Source organism: Callithrix jacchus, chromosome 3, assembly GCF_049354715.1.
Source record: "Callithrix jacchus isolate 240 chromosome 3, calJac240_pri, whole genome shotgun sequence".
In the NCBI taxonomy this organism is placed as follows: Eukaryota; Metazoa; Chordata; class Mammalia; order Primates; family Cebidae; genus Callithrix; species Callithrix jacchus.
This window is the reverse complement of record NC_133504.1, coordinates 53,873,697-53,887,675: the sequence shown is the minus strand read 5'-3', so window position 1 is coordinate 53,887,675 and position 13,979 is coordinate 53,873,697. Positions and strand designations below refer to the sequence as shown.

Here is a 13,979-nt window from a genome sequence, read left to right as displayed (position 1 = left end):
TTTTGAATACTATAAAACTCAGCTATTAGGAATCCCTTTGAAGAAAAATAGTTCTTATACTAAATTGCTGGTTTGAACCTCTCTAATATTCTGAGAGATCACTAGAAACTTACCAGACTGAATTTTTACATTTTTTTCAACAAATATATATTGAGGACTTTCTATATTCAGGCACCATTCTTGACACTGGGAATGCACCAGGAAACAAGATTGTCCAAAGACTTTACCCTGCTGTAACCTCCATTTAGGATAGTATTGGAAAGAAATAACCTCTAACAAAATAAACATATATAATAAAATACCTGGCAAAAATGAGGTAATGAGGAAAGTAAATCTGGATAAGCAGATAGAGAATGACTGAAAGAGTTTTATGAAACACGGCATCCAGCACATCACTATTAGCTGTCATTCATTAGTATGATTTATGGATGTGCATCAGCTTCTTTCAGATATGATGTTAATGATGCTGGCAATGCTGCTTTCTACATTTATGGATGTAGCTTTTAAAGAAACTGCAACCTGCTCCAAACAGAGTCTCACTGGACAAACCGAGCTTTCTGACCACAGATACCAAGGCAGGGCCTGTCACTGCTGCTGATTTTCCTAGCCTCACAGGCTGCTCAATACCTTGAATCAAAATGAGCCACCCCTGTCACATGCCATGTGCCATGTCAGCTCACTGACAGCACCCCTCATTCATCACCTGATGGCAGCCCCTTGGTGTCATGTCAACATTTCTGGATGGGCTTCTCAGTAAATGCCTCCGTGGAGGTTTTTTCACCCATCTTGCCACCAAGCATCTGCTCCAGAGTCCTAAGCATCCATCCTCAGCCAGTGCGCAGCCAGGCAAAGAGGCACACACAGCACTGTTTGCACACTGGCTGCTTTCCAGGGCAGCTGGTAAAGGCTAGTGTGGTGCTGTGTTGCTATGTATTTATACAGTTATAATCACCTTTGTGGCATGACTACAGGCTGATCAAATAATACATCCAAACTAAACCTGGATACATTCACTACCTCTTGCAATCTCTTTTTTGAAGAGAGAAGTAGGAAAAAGTGAGACACAAAGAGATGCTAGAAATGCTAGCTTACAAAGACATAGAATCAATAAGGTTAAAATGTCTTATATAGCATATTGTGGTGCTGAAAAATATTATGATACTAAGAGGTCTGGCCAAGTATGCCCATACTTTAACTGAGTTACATATACACATCACATCTTTTATGTTTATAGATTGTTTAGATTAAAAGCCATTTTATTAATATTGCATCATTGTATATTCACTTGGTTTTAATTGAAAACATTTTTTGAATGCATCATAAGAATAAACATTTAACAAAATAACATTTTTAAATCTTTTGTTTAGAAAATTTGACTTTTTTACCTAGAGACAGACCATGTCTACAGTTAACTCAAAACTATCTGTGTCCATGGACAGAAACAACAGAATACATTTTAAGTAACCTAAAATCCAGTTATACCACACGGTATCACAGAATTCAATGAACTGCATAAGGGATGCATCAAATGTTTTGTTTTACCCATTTCATAATAGATTCTGTCTTTTTCACTTGTTACTTCTGCCCTGACCTCATCTTGAAATTTCCCTGAATTTTCTGTCTACTTCTTGGATAATTCCTTTTCTTGCTCCCTTTCTCTAAAGATAGATATGTCCCAAGGTCCAAGATATATGTTTGGTCCTTCTCCATATCTACTCTCTTCCCCAAGATCTCATCTGCCCTCACACCTTCAACTTTCATCGTTTTGTAGATTATTTATAAACATTAATCTTCTACCTGTGAATGGATGCTATGTGGAAGACTCCATAAAAGATATAAAAACAACTCACCATTCATTTGGGGGAAAAAAAAGTAAATGCAGATTCTATCTTCATACTATGTACAAGATTGAATTATAGGTGTATTACAGAATAAAAAGTCTTAAATTTTTTTCTACAAAAGAACAGCATCGTTTGGAGATAGACAGATGATAGACAAACTGAACGACTTTGATAATATCTTCTGAGATATGCCAAGGAGATAGGTTTATTCAGTGAAATCAGAGACACAAATCAGCACATTACAGATGCATGTTCAGGGACTGATGGAAATATCATGTCAATGAAACACGTTCATTGCAGCTTTGAATCATTGAACAATGTGGCACTAAAGACGGACAACTCATTGAACATAATATGCAATGTCATGAAACATATCCATTATGATACAATATCAATAATCCATTTATTACGCATACTCACTTGTGTTTCTAGACTTTCTGATAACTTTAAGAAGAAAGCATATTATTATTTTATTTAAAAACACAGGAAGAGGGAAATATTTCTACATACCCCATAAAACTTAAAAGCTGTAAAATAAGTATTTTAAATGCATTTTATATGTCCCCAAAGAATGCAAACTGATAGCAGAAATTATCTTTAGTGAGTGGGAAATTTACATTTATTCTAAAAATTTCTGAGTTATTTTATTTTTCAATAATGAGCATATTACTTTAGACTATTTGTATAAATTTTAAAATTATAAATATAAAAAGTATGATATAGTACTCAGCTAAGTCACTACTAATCATATACTTATTGAAATAAATTTCTATGTCAACACATTTTTAAATATTGCTAATAAAACAAAATATGACTATAATGTTTTCAACTAAGGAAAAATAAACAAATAGAGAAGAATCAATTTCTCTCTCCAAGTTATTTAGATAGAAAACGAAGTTCAGAAATCTATTAGAAATGATAGGAAAAAATACAGCTATCTTGATTGGAAATGTCAGAAAAAAAAGAAGGAGGTTCTGAAAAACCACAGGATAATAAATTAAGGATTAAAACAGCTCTTTCTGGCCAGGCGTAGAGGCTCACGCCTGTAATACTAGCACTTTGGGAGGCTGAGGCCAGTGGATCACTTGTCGGGAGTTCGAGACCAGTGTGGCCAGCATGGTGAGACCCTGTCTCTACTAAAAATACAAAAATTAGACGGGCATTGGGACGGGTGCCTATAATCCCAGCTACTCAGGAGACTGAGGCAGGAGGAATTGTTTGAACCCAGGAGGCAGAGGTTGCAGTGAGCCACAATCACATCATTGCACTCCAGCCTGGGCAAAAGAGCGAGACTCTATCTCAAAAAACAAAACAAAAACAAGCAAATAAACAAAAAAGCATCTGTTTCCCAAGTTTTTGTTTTGTTTTGTTTTCCTTGCAACACTAGCACTTCAGTATTAAGTATACCATAGGGGAAAAATCTGCTTCATCATCAAAAATGTTTGAAAGAAACCTTGGCTAAGCATGAAAACATTTCTTAACTTCCAGACTTCTTGAAACCCGTAATATGTTCGTGAATATGGTGAGTCTCTAACAGAGGGAGATAGTATCAAAAGAATCCCACATTGATTTGACTACCAATCCTCTTTTCCATGAGAGCTATTAATGGCCCATGTTGTGCAAAATTCTTATCAGTGTGTCAAGGAAGGTGCTTAAGTTAAAATAACAAGTCCCAAAAATAGAAATTACAAATTGTACCCCTGATTTCTTAGCTCACTAAATAAACCCAGACCATATATCGGCTGCACCATATGTTTCTTTGGACAAAAATGATAGCCAAAAGTTTTAGAAATTCTTAGGAAATGATAGCCTATCTATTTACCTTTATATATAGTTCAGATATTCAGATTTGCATCCTGTTTACCGAAGTATACCTGGGCTTTGGGGACTATTTTCTCTATCACTATTACTCATCTTTTATGATGTGTAATTAAACATATATACTGTTTTAGATTTTTTTTTTCTTTGAGACAGAGTTTCATTCTATCACCCAGGCTGGAGTGCAGTAGTGTGATCTTGCCTCACTGTAACCTCCACTTCCTGGGTTCAAGCAATTCTCCTGCCTCAGCCTCCTCAGTAGCTGGAATTACAAGCATACACTACCATGCCCAGCTAATTTTTGTACTTTTAGTAAAAATGGGTTTTCACCATGTTGCCAAGGCTAGTCTCAAACTCCTGACCTCATGTGATCTGCCCCCCTTGGCCTCCCAAAATTCTGGGATTACAGGTGTGAGGCACTGCACCCGCCCTCCAATCAGTAGCTTCTGAGTTCAGAACTTTGTATCTCTGGAAGTATTTATACTTAAACACTGCACACCAAAAATTGTGTAGCAAAATTCCTGTAATTCAAATTATTTATACTGATTAGTAGTGTCTATATTCACAAATAAGTCAAATTAAATATAAGTACAATATAGATTGAAAGTCAAAGAGAAGAACTAGCTCTAGAAAAGTTTACACAAATGAAATAATACACCATGGAATATTATGCAGCAATCAGAAATGATGAGTTCGTGTCGTTTGTAGGGACATGGATGAATCTGGAAAACATCATCCTCAGCAAACTGACACAAGAACAGAAAATGAAACACCGCATATTCTCACTCATAGGTGGGTGATGAAAAATGAGAACACATGGACACAGAAAGGGGAGTACTAAACACTGGGGTCTATTGGGGGGAAAAGGGGAGGGCCAGTGGGAGGGGGAGGTGGGGAGGGATAGCCTGGGGAGAAATGCCAAATATGGGTGAAGGGGAGAAGAAAAGCAAAGCACACTGCCATGTGTGTACCTACACAACTGTCTTGCATGCTCTGCTCATGTACCCCAAAATCTATAATCCAATAAAAAATTAAAAAAAAAAAAAGTATATGGAATATGTAGGGAAATTTTTATTGTATATTAATTAAAGCACAAGTATATGTGATAATATACATTTACATGTGAATTTGTATATATATTAGGTATCTCCTTTTCCTTTCCCTGTTCATTAAAAAAGCAGTGGAAATCCTTAGTGGAATATGGCCGAGAAATATCTCTGTTCTGGAACTGCAATTATCCAAACACAAAGAAAAGATAAACGTTTGAGGCGATGAATATTCCAATTACCCTAATTTGATCATTATGCATTTCATGTATCTATCAAAATATAACATGCATCCCAAAATATGTACAACTATGATATATAAATTTAAAAGTATAAAAAAAAAGAAATATCACTCTTCTGACTCAGATTCTTTCCCCTTTACAGTAGACTGCAAACACTATAGATCACACAATTGGGCAGAGACGTGGATGCATTTATACTTCTGGAATGACATTAAACATACCCCCTCATTGCAGTGGCTTGGAAAGTTTACCATTTAGTCATTATACCTTTAATTAGATGGACTCCAAACAGATTTCAGTAATTTCTAAACAATGTCTTAGAAAAGGAGGCTAGCAAACTACAGCCCTTGGGTCAAATCCATCCAGCACATGTTTTGTGAGTATAGTTTTATTGGAACATAGCTAGGTCCATTCATTTTAAATATTGTTGATGATTATTTTCATGCTACTATGAATACTTGCCATAAAATTTCCTTTATGGCGAAGAAAGCCTGAAATATTTACTAGCTTGCCCTTTACAAAAAAAGTTTGAGGAGAAACTAAGATGGTAGACTAGATGCAGCTGGAAACCACCTCACCACCAAAATATTGAGTAAACCATCACACTTCAGACAGATCTTTTGAGAGAAAACACTGGAAGTTAACAGATAGACAGTGCAGACACTGCAGTTGAAGAGGGAGGAAGCTGGGAAGGCTGCATGGAGTTGCTGAGCACCAGGACCAACTCCTGGTCCTGAACAGATACTAAGGAAGGGGTGAGTGAAGGAATTCCAGAGCACCACACTCCCATCATGGACTTCTGGGATGCTAGCTGCAAGAGATCCCATGATCCCCATAAACATTTGAATTGGAAAGGGGAACTGCCCAGAGATCAGGCAGAGGTAAAGCTTGAACCTGTGCAGAACTGAGAAGGTTTCGTAGTGCACAGTGCCCCTGAAATAAAATGCGACCATAGGAGCCCATCCCCAAGTCTCTTTGTCTGGCATCTGCTACTCCTGCGACTGCCAGGCTGGAGACAGCAAGACTGCCTTTCCCACAGGACCAGGGCACATCAGATCCATATACCTTCTTGTCCACTGGCCCCTCAACCAACACTGCCTGCCTGGTCACTCCTGCAGAAGTGTCAACAGCAAAATCTCCACTGTCCTGGCTGAGTGTTTGACTAACAAATCTGGGAGAAATTTGGTCCCCCAGCACAGCCAGCACTAACCCCAAGGGGCCAGAGGATAAAACCACAATCCCAGTCCCAACCTCAGAATTTGAATACACCACACAGGGGTCTCAAACTGAGATATGTGATCTGAACTTGAGCAGAGGAGGAGCCCCCACTCAGAACACTGAGAAGAATGTGGTTCAGGTTCATGTGTTGGCACAAGAGCTGGGCATTCCTCCCTTGACAAGCCTGATCCAGGAAGGGTATAGCTGGTTAGCCAGCTGCAGCTTCTGCCCCAGTGATCCCCAAGGCCTGGAACACCTGGAGTAGTCAAACAATTTAGACAGAGAAGACTGAACAAGTCTAGCTGGTCAGGCCTGCTCCAGGGACAGATAATGGAAGGAGACCTAGTCAGTCAGGGGAGTGTAAGCCATGCAGGCCCCAGAGTCAACTGCTGAGCTAAAACCTTTAAGCCATGGGCACTGCACCAGCTGCACATCTGCAGCACAAACATCCTGCCTGGGGATCCTCCTCACTGACCCACTGCATCACCAGACTAACAAAAGACATACCCTGCAACCCACTCTGACTCTGTGAAGCTCCGAGGCCCAGCAGAGTACTCTAGGTCTCCTGGTGACCTAACCTTAGACTCATATCACTCCTAAGGGAAAAGGGGGTGAAGCCCACTTAAGAAATGTGGATGCAGAGCCAGTAATTGAAAGAGGATACCCCAAAACCCAGGAACAGACTTGGTGAGGAAGTTATTGCCCCAATCCTTATCTCCTTTGCCCGCAGCACTGTTGCAAACACACCGAAATAGAAAAGAGGTGCGTGCCTGAGTAAAAGCCCATCTGCTGGTCCTTACACTTAAGCACCATCTACTTGATCACAGTCTGAATTCTGCCACCAAACAAAAGTAAATTCTGTCAACATGCAATTCCTGCGAAATGCAATGCAAGAAACCATCCACAGATAAGGAACCCAAACAGAGCCTTAGCCCTCTAAAAGCACCCAGAGAGCATGCCAATCAACTATACACAACATACACCACGGTCAAACCATGAAGGGGAAACAAAGAATGCAAAAACAAAAATCTCTATCCAAATGATAGCAATTTCAAAAGGAAAATGTAAAAGGAATATCAGCCCCTTCAGGTAAGAAGGAATCAGCACAAGAGCTCCAACAATTTAAAAAGTCAGAGTGTTTGTTTACCTCCAAAGGACTGCACTAGCTTCCCAGTAATGGGTCCTAAACAGATCGAAATGTCTGCAATGATAGATATGGAATTCAGAATCTAAATGGCAAGAAAGCTCAATGAGGTTCAAGAGAAACTTGAAATACATTCCAAGTAAGCCAGGAAAACAGTTGAAATGCAACATAGCCATTTTAAGAAAGAACCAAGCTGAACTTCTGGAATTGAAAATTTCACTACAGAAATTTCTAAATACAACTGAAATCCTTAACAGCAAGCTAGCCCAAGCTGAAAAAAGGATTTTAGAGATCAGAGACCAGGCCTCCAAATCAATCTAGTAGGGCAAAAGTAAAGATAGAAGAATCTTGGCCAGGTGCAGCAGCTCATACCTGTAATCCCAGCACATTGGGAGGCTGAGGCAGGCAGATCACCTGAGGTCAGAAGTTCTGGACCAACCTGACCAAAATGGAGACACCCTGTCTCTACCAAAAATATAAGATTAGCCGGGCATGGTGGTGCATGTCTGTAATCCCAGCTACTCGGGAGACTGAGGCAGGAGAATCGCTTGAGCCCGGGAAGTGGAGGTTGCAGTCAGCCAAGAACACACCATTGCACTCCAGCCTGGACAACAAGAGTGAAACTCTGTCTCAAAAAAAAAAAAAAGAAAAAAGAAAAATCTTAAAAATGAACAAACCTATGAGAAATATGAAATTATTTAGTAGAGGGACCAAACCTACATCTCAGTAGTATTCTGAGAGAGAAAGGAAAAGAGAGTAACCAACTTGGAAACATATCTGAAAATTTAATCCACAAAAATTTCCCCAATATTACTAGAGGTTTACATGCAAATTCAAGAAATTCAGAAAACTTCTACAAGATATTATACAAGATGACCATCACCAAGACACATAGTCGTCATACTTTCCAATGTCAATGTAAAAGAAAACAATCCTAAAGACACCTATAGAAAAGAGCGAGATCACAAAAGAAAGCAGGTGGAGGCGGGAACGAAAGAAAGATGGGAGAGAGGGAGGGAGGGAGGAAGGGAGGGAAGAAAAACTTCCTCAGTGAAACAGTAGACTTCTTGGCAGAAATTCTACAAGCCAGAAAACATTGAGGACTTAACTTTTAGCATTCTTACAAAAAAAGAAATGCCAACTAAGAATTGAATGCCCCACCAAACTAAGCTTCTTAAGTGAAGGAGAAATAAAACATTTTTTAGGCAAGCAATCATTAAGGGAATTCATTATCAATAGACCAGCCTTATAAGAAATCCTTCTGTGAATTTCAAACAATGGAAATAAAAGAACAACACCTGCTACCATAAGTACATACATAAGAACATAGCTGGCCAGGCACGGTGACTCACACCAGTAATCCCAGCATTTTTGGAGCCAACATGAGTGGATCACCTGAGGTCAGGAGTTTAAGTCCAGCCTGGCTGACATGGCAAAACCCTGTCTCTACTAAAAATACAAAAAACTGTCTGGACATGGTGGCAGATGCCTGTAATACCAGCTACTTGGGAGGCTGAGGCAGCAGAATCGCTTGAACCTGGTGGCAGAAGTTGCAGTGAGCCAAGATCACACCATTGCACTCCAGCCTGGGCAACAAATCCATCTCCAAAAAAAAAAGAACATAGCTCACAGACCCTATGAAGAAACTACACAATCAAGTTCAGGTAGCAATATCATGGAAAGCAACCAGGTAGCAACACCATGGAAAAAGCAATCAGGTAGCAATACCATGGAAAGATTAAAACATCACACATTAATATTAATCTTGAAAGTAAAAGATCTAAATATCCCACTTCAAAGTCACAAAGTGGCAAGTCTGATTAAGAAAATAAGACCCAACCTTTGCTATCTTAAAGAGACCCATCTCAAATGTAATAAACCCATAAGCTCAAAGTAAAGGGATGGTAAAAGATCTATCACACAAAAAGAAAATAAAAAAGGGCAGGTGTCGTTATTCTTATGTATATAAATCAGACTTTAAACCAACAACAACAAAAAAGGTCACTCCATAATGATAGAGGGTTCAATCCAACAATAAGACTTAACTATCTTAAATATACATGTATCCAACATTGAAGCAGCAAGATTCGTAAAAAAAAGCACTTGTAGACCTATGAAGAGATTTAAAAACCCACACAGCAATACAACACCCCACTGACAGTATCAGACAGATCATCCAGGCTGAAAACTAACAAAGAAATTCTGAACTTAAATTTGACACTTGGTCAACTGGACTTAATTGACATCTACAGGACACTCCACCCAACAACTACAGAATGTAAATTTTTCTCATCTGCACATAAAATATACTTTTAAGATCAAATACATGCTCAGCCATAAAGCAAGTGTCAATAAATTTAAAAAATGAAAATTATATCAAGCATATTCTCTGACCTCACTGGAATAAAAATAGAAATTAATACCAAGAAGATCTTGCAAAATCACACAATTACATGGAAACTAAACAACTTGCTCTTGACTGACTTTTGGGTAAACAAAATGAAGGCAGAAATAAAAAACTCTTTAAATGGAAGAAGAGACAGAATATACCAAAACATCTGGCATGCAGTAAAAACAGTGTTAAGAGGAAAGTTTAGAGTGCTAAACACATCAAGAAGTCAGAAAGATCTCAAATTAACAATCTAACATTTCATCGAGAGGAACTAGAAAAATGAGAACAAAATAGCCCAAAAGCTAGCAGAAGAAAAGAAATAACTAAGAGCTGACCTAAATGAAATTGAGACCAAAAACTCATGCAAATAATCAATAAAATGAAAAATTGTATCCTTTAAAAGGGTGAACAGGATAGCTAGATTAACCAATTAACAAAGAAAAAGAGAGAGAAGATCCAAATAAGCTTAATTAGAAATGACAATGTGGCATTACAAACTGATCCCACAGAAATGCAGAAACTTCCTCAGAGACTATTAATACACCCTTTGCACAAAAACTAGATAATCTAGAGAAAATTGCTAGATTACTGGAAACACACAACCTCCCAAGACTGAATTCGGAAGAAATTGAAACCCTGAATGGACCAGTAAAATGTTTCAAAATTAAGCCAGTAATAAAAAAACCTACCAACCAAATAAAACCCAGGACCAGATAGATTCACAGCCAAAATCTACCAGACATGCAAAGAAGAGCTGGTACCAACCTTACTAACACTATTCCAAAAAATATCTGGAAAGGATCCCTCCCTAACTCATTCCCTGAAGACAGCATCATCCTGATACCAAAATCTGACAAAGACTCTCACTCTCTCTCTCTCTCTCTCTCTCTCTCTCTCTCTCCTGGCCATTATACCTGATGAACAAGAGTCCTTAGCAAAATACTAGCAAACCATATCAAACAGCACATCAAGAAGTTAATTCCCCACAATTGAGTAGGCTTCGTTCTGGGGATGCAAGGTTGGTTCAACATATGCAAATTAGTAAATCTGATTCACCACATAAACAGAATTAAAAGTAAAGTAAGTAGGAATATATATCTTATTGTCAGTGTCACTGCTATTAGATTTGGTTTGGAGTGGAGTCTGCTTATTTGTGAATATTGGAGTCTCTAGTTTTCTGAGCATTCACAATTTGTATTAATGAGATTATATTTTAAGGTTCTGAGTGAGGAATTTAGCAAAGCCATGTTTTTTTCAATACTACATCATGTTTCAAAAACGTGCTCATCTGAGAGAGATGAAAAGCTCCAATCTCATAGAGAACCACTGGTTTACTTTTGAGAGAAATAAACCTAATGAAAAATATGTCAGACTTCTATACAGAAAACTATAAAATATTGCTAAGATAAATTTTAAAAGCTAAGAGTGAGAGAATGCTTCCAAGAATTGAAAGGCTCAATTTTGAAAGTTAACCATTCCTTTCAGATTGATCTATAAATTTAATGGGATACCAATAAAAATTTCACAAGAAATTTTTATAGAACTTAAAAACTTATTCTATGATTTATGTGTAAATCCTAAAAACAAAGAATAGATAAGACAACTTAAAGAACAAATTTGGAGTGTTTACACTACTCAGATATAAAGACATATTATATACCTTAGTAATAAGAAGTCATGGTTTTTGTGCAGGAGATATAAACAGACCAATGAACAAAAACCGGAATTCAGAAACGGAAGCAAACATATATTCACTTGATGTGTGACATATAAATTTTACTGGGTCTGTTTAAATGAATCTTAATTCCTACCTTACATAAAAATCAACTCCAAATATATTGTAAGACTGCATGTGAAATGTAAAATAAGAAAACTTCTAGAAAATAACATTTAAAAAATCCTCCAGATTATGGGGATGAATCTTACAGGATCCCCCTCAGTTTCTGTTTCCTGGCATTCACATCATGTATAGTTCCATCCCCTTCGCTGTGACTTCCTTCTAACTAATAGAATATGGCAAAGGAACTATCATTCTCAGCAAACCGACACAAGAACAGAAAATCAAGCACCGTATGTTCTCACTCATAGGTGGGTATTAAACAACGAGAACACATGGACACAGGGAGGGAACCATCACACACTGGGGTCTGGGGTGGGAAATAGGGGAGGGACAGCAGGGGGTGGGGAGTTGGGGAAGGATAACATGGGGAGAAATGCCAGATATAGGGTGATGAGGAGGAAGGCTGCAAACCACACAGCCATGTGTGTACCTATGCAACTATCTTACATGTTCTTCATGTGTACCCCAAAACCTAAAATGCAATTAAAAAAAAGAAGAAAAGAGAGTAGAGCTCTTTTCTCTCTCCATCATGTGAGGACACAGCAAGAAGGTAGGCAGCTACAAGTCAGAAGGAGGAACCTCACTAGGAAGTGAATTTCCTAGCATCGTGATCTTGGACTTCCCAGCTTCCAGAACTGTGAGAAATAAACAGCTGTTGTTTAAGCCAAAAAAAGAAAGAAAGAAATTTCAAATGTAATTAAAGCATCAGATAAGTTAATTTAGAGTTATGACCACAAGAGAGTTTATCTTATATGGTCTGATTTACTCAAGTGAAAGTCTTTAAAAGAAGGTCTGGAGCCTCCTCAAAAGAGGGACTTCCCTTGCTGACTTGATGAAGAAAGAAGGTTGGTTGAAGAAGCTCCATAATGAAGAACTGCAAGCTGCCTCCAGAATTGTAAGTGGCCACCATCACCTGAGGTTAGCCACCAGCCAAAAGCCAACAAAAATCCACAGCCCTCATTCATACAGTCACAGAAAAATTAATTCTGTCAAAACCTGAACGAACTTAGAGGTAAGTTTTTCCCAGCCAAGTCTCAGATGAGAACACAGCCCAGCCAACACCTTAATTTTAGCCTTGTGAGACCCTGAGCAGCTAATCCATCCTCAGACTTCTGACAGAGACAGTGAGATCATATTATTTAAGCTACTGAGTTTGTCTAGCAACAATAGAAAACTAACACAACGACTTTACAGTAGGCAAAGATTTTTTGGATAGGATGCATAAAAGCACTAACTATAAAAAAAGGATTGATAAATAACTTCATTAAAATTTAGAGCTTCTGCTCACCAAAACTAGCATCAAGAGAGTAAAAAAGCAAGTTGTAAAGTGTGAGAGACTATTTGCAACCATGCATCCAAAGAATGAACTCCATTCCATAATATATAAGGAACTCCTATAAATCAATAAAAAACATATAAACAACTCAATTTTTAATGGGAAAAAGATTTAAACAAGCACTTCACAGAAAGAATATCAAATGGTTATAAACACATTAACAGGTGTTTAGCATCATTATTCTTTCAAGAAAATAAATGTTAAAGTCATAATAAAAATTCATTACACATACATCAGAGTAGCTAACAGTTAAAAAAAAAAACTAAACCAAATAGGGGCCAGATTATAATACAACAAAAACTCTCAAACTCTGGGGTGAGTGTGTAAATTGGCACAACTTCTGAAAGTTGAAAATGGCTTTAGAGTGTCTACCAAAGATGAATGTATACAAATCTTACAGTCTTTTACTTCTACATCAAAATACATATCAGACAAAAATGTAAACAAATGTCATGTACTAGATTATTTATATTCTTGAGTATTCATATTTGGCTAGACTTAATAATCAAGACCTTTAAAGAATTCAAATGTTTGTTAATAACTGCATGGATTAATAAATTGTGATATATTCATACAATGGGATACTACACAACAATTAAAATGAATAATTACCACATGTACAACACAGACAAATATCACAAATAGAAAGATGAATGGAAGAATCCAAACAAAAAAGAATACATACTACATGAGTTTATTTACATAAGGTTCAGAGGAGTCAAAACTGATTTATGGTTATAAAAGTCAAAATGCTAAATACATTGGGGTACTGAGTGGAAGAGTGACAAAAGGAAGGTTTCTAGATACTATTAAATATTCTAGGTTTTAATCTCTACAGTAATAACAAAAGTGTGTTTATTTTGAAAATTTATAGGGCTATGTACATTTAAGATTTGTGCACTTTTTGGTATGTATTCTAAATGTCAATAAAAATTGACAAAGACTATACAAGTAAGTGGGTTAATCAAAAAGTTTCAAATCGGAAGAGGATTAAAGAGTTAGAGTTAGTTCAGTGTGATTTTGGCACCGGGATGGACAAATAAACCAAACAGAACAGAGCGTCCAATATCAAAAGCACTCTTACAGGGTCATTTGATTTATG

General features: G+C 37.5%; 2 protein-coding genes across 2 annotated transcripts in view; both read right to left on the bottom strand.

The window, feature by feature from the left end:
* The window catches only part of LOC144581682 (uncharacterized), a 316,803-nt gene that overhangs the window by 8,497 nt on the left and 294,327 nt on the right, over positions 1 to 13,979 (bottom strand). Inside the window, exon 3 of the mRNA XM_078366066.1 lies at positions 114 to 270. The gene's annotated coding sequence lies outside the window, so the exon portion shown is untranslated. The remainder of the gene's footprint in view (positions 1 to 113; positions 271 to 13,979) is intronic.
* Positions 1 to 13,979, bottom strand: part of INPP4B (inositol polyphosphate-4-phosphatase type II B) — a 988,233-nt gene that overhangs the window by 965,685 nt on the left and 8,569 nt on the right. The window lies entirely within an intron of this gene.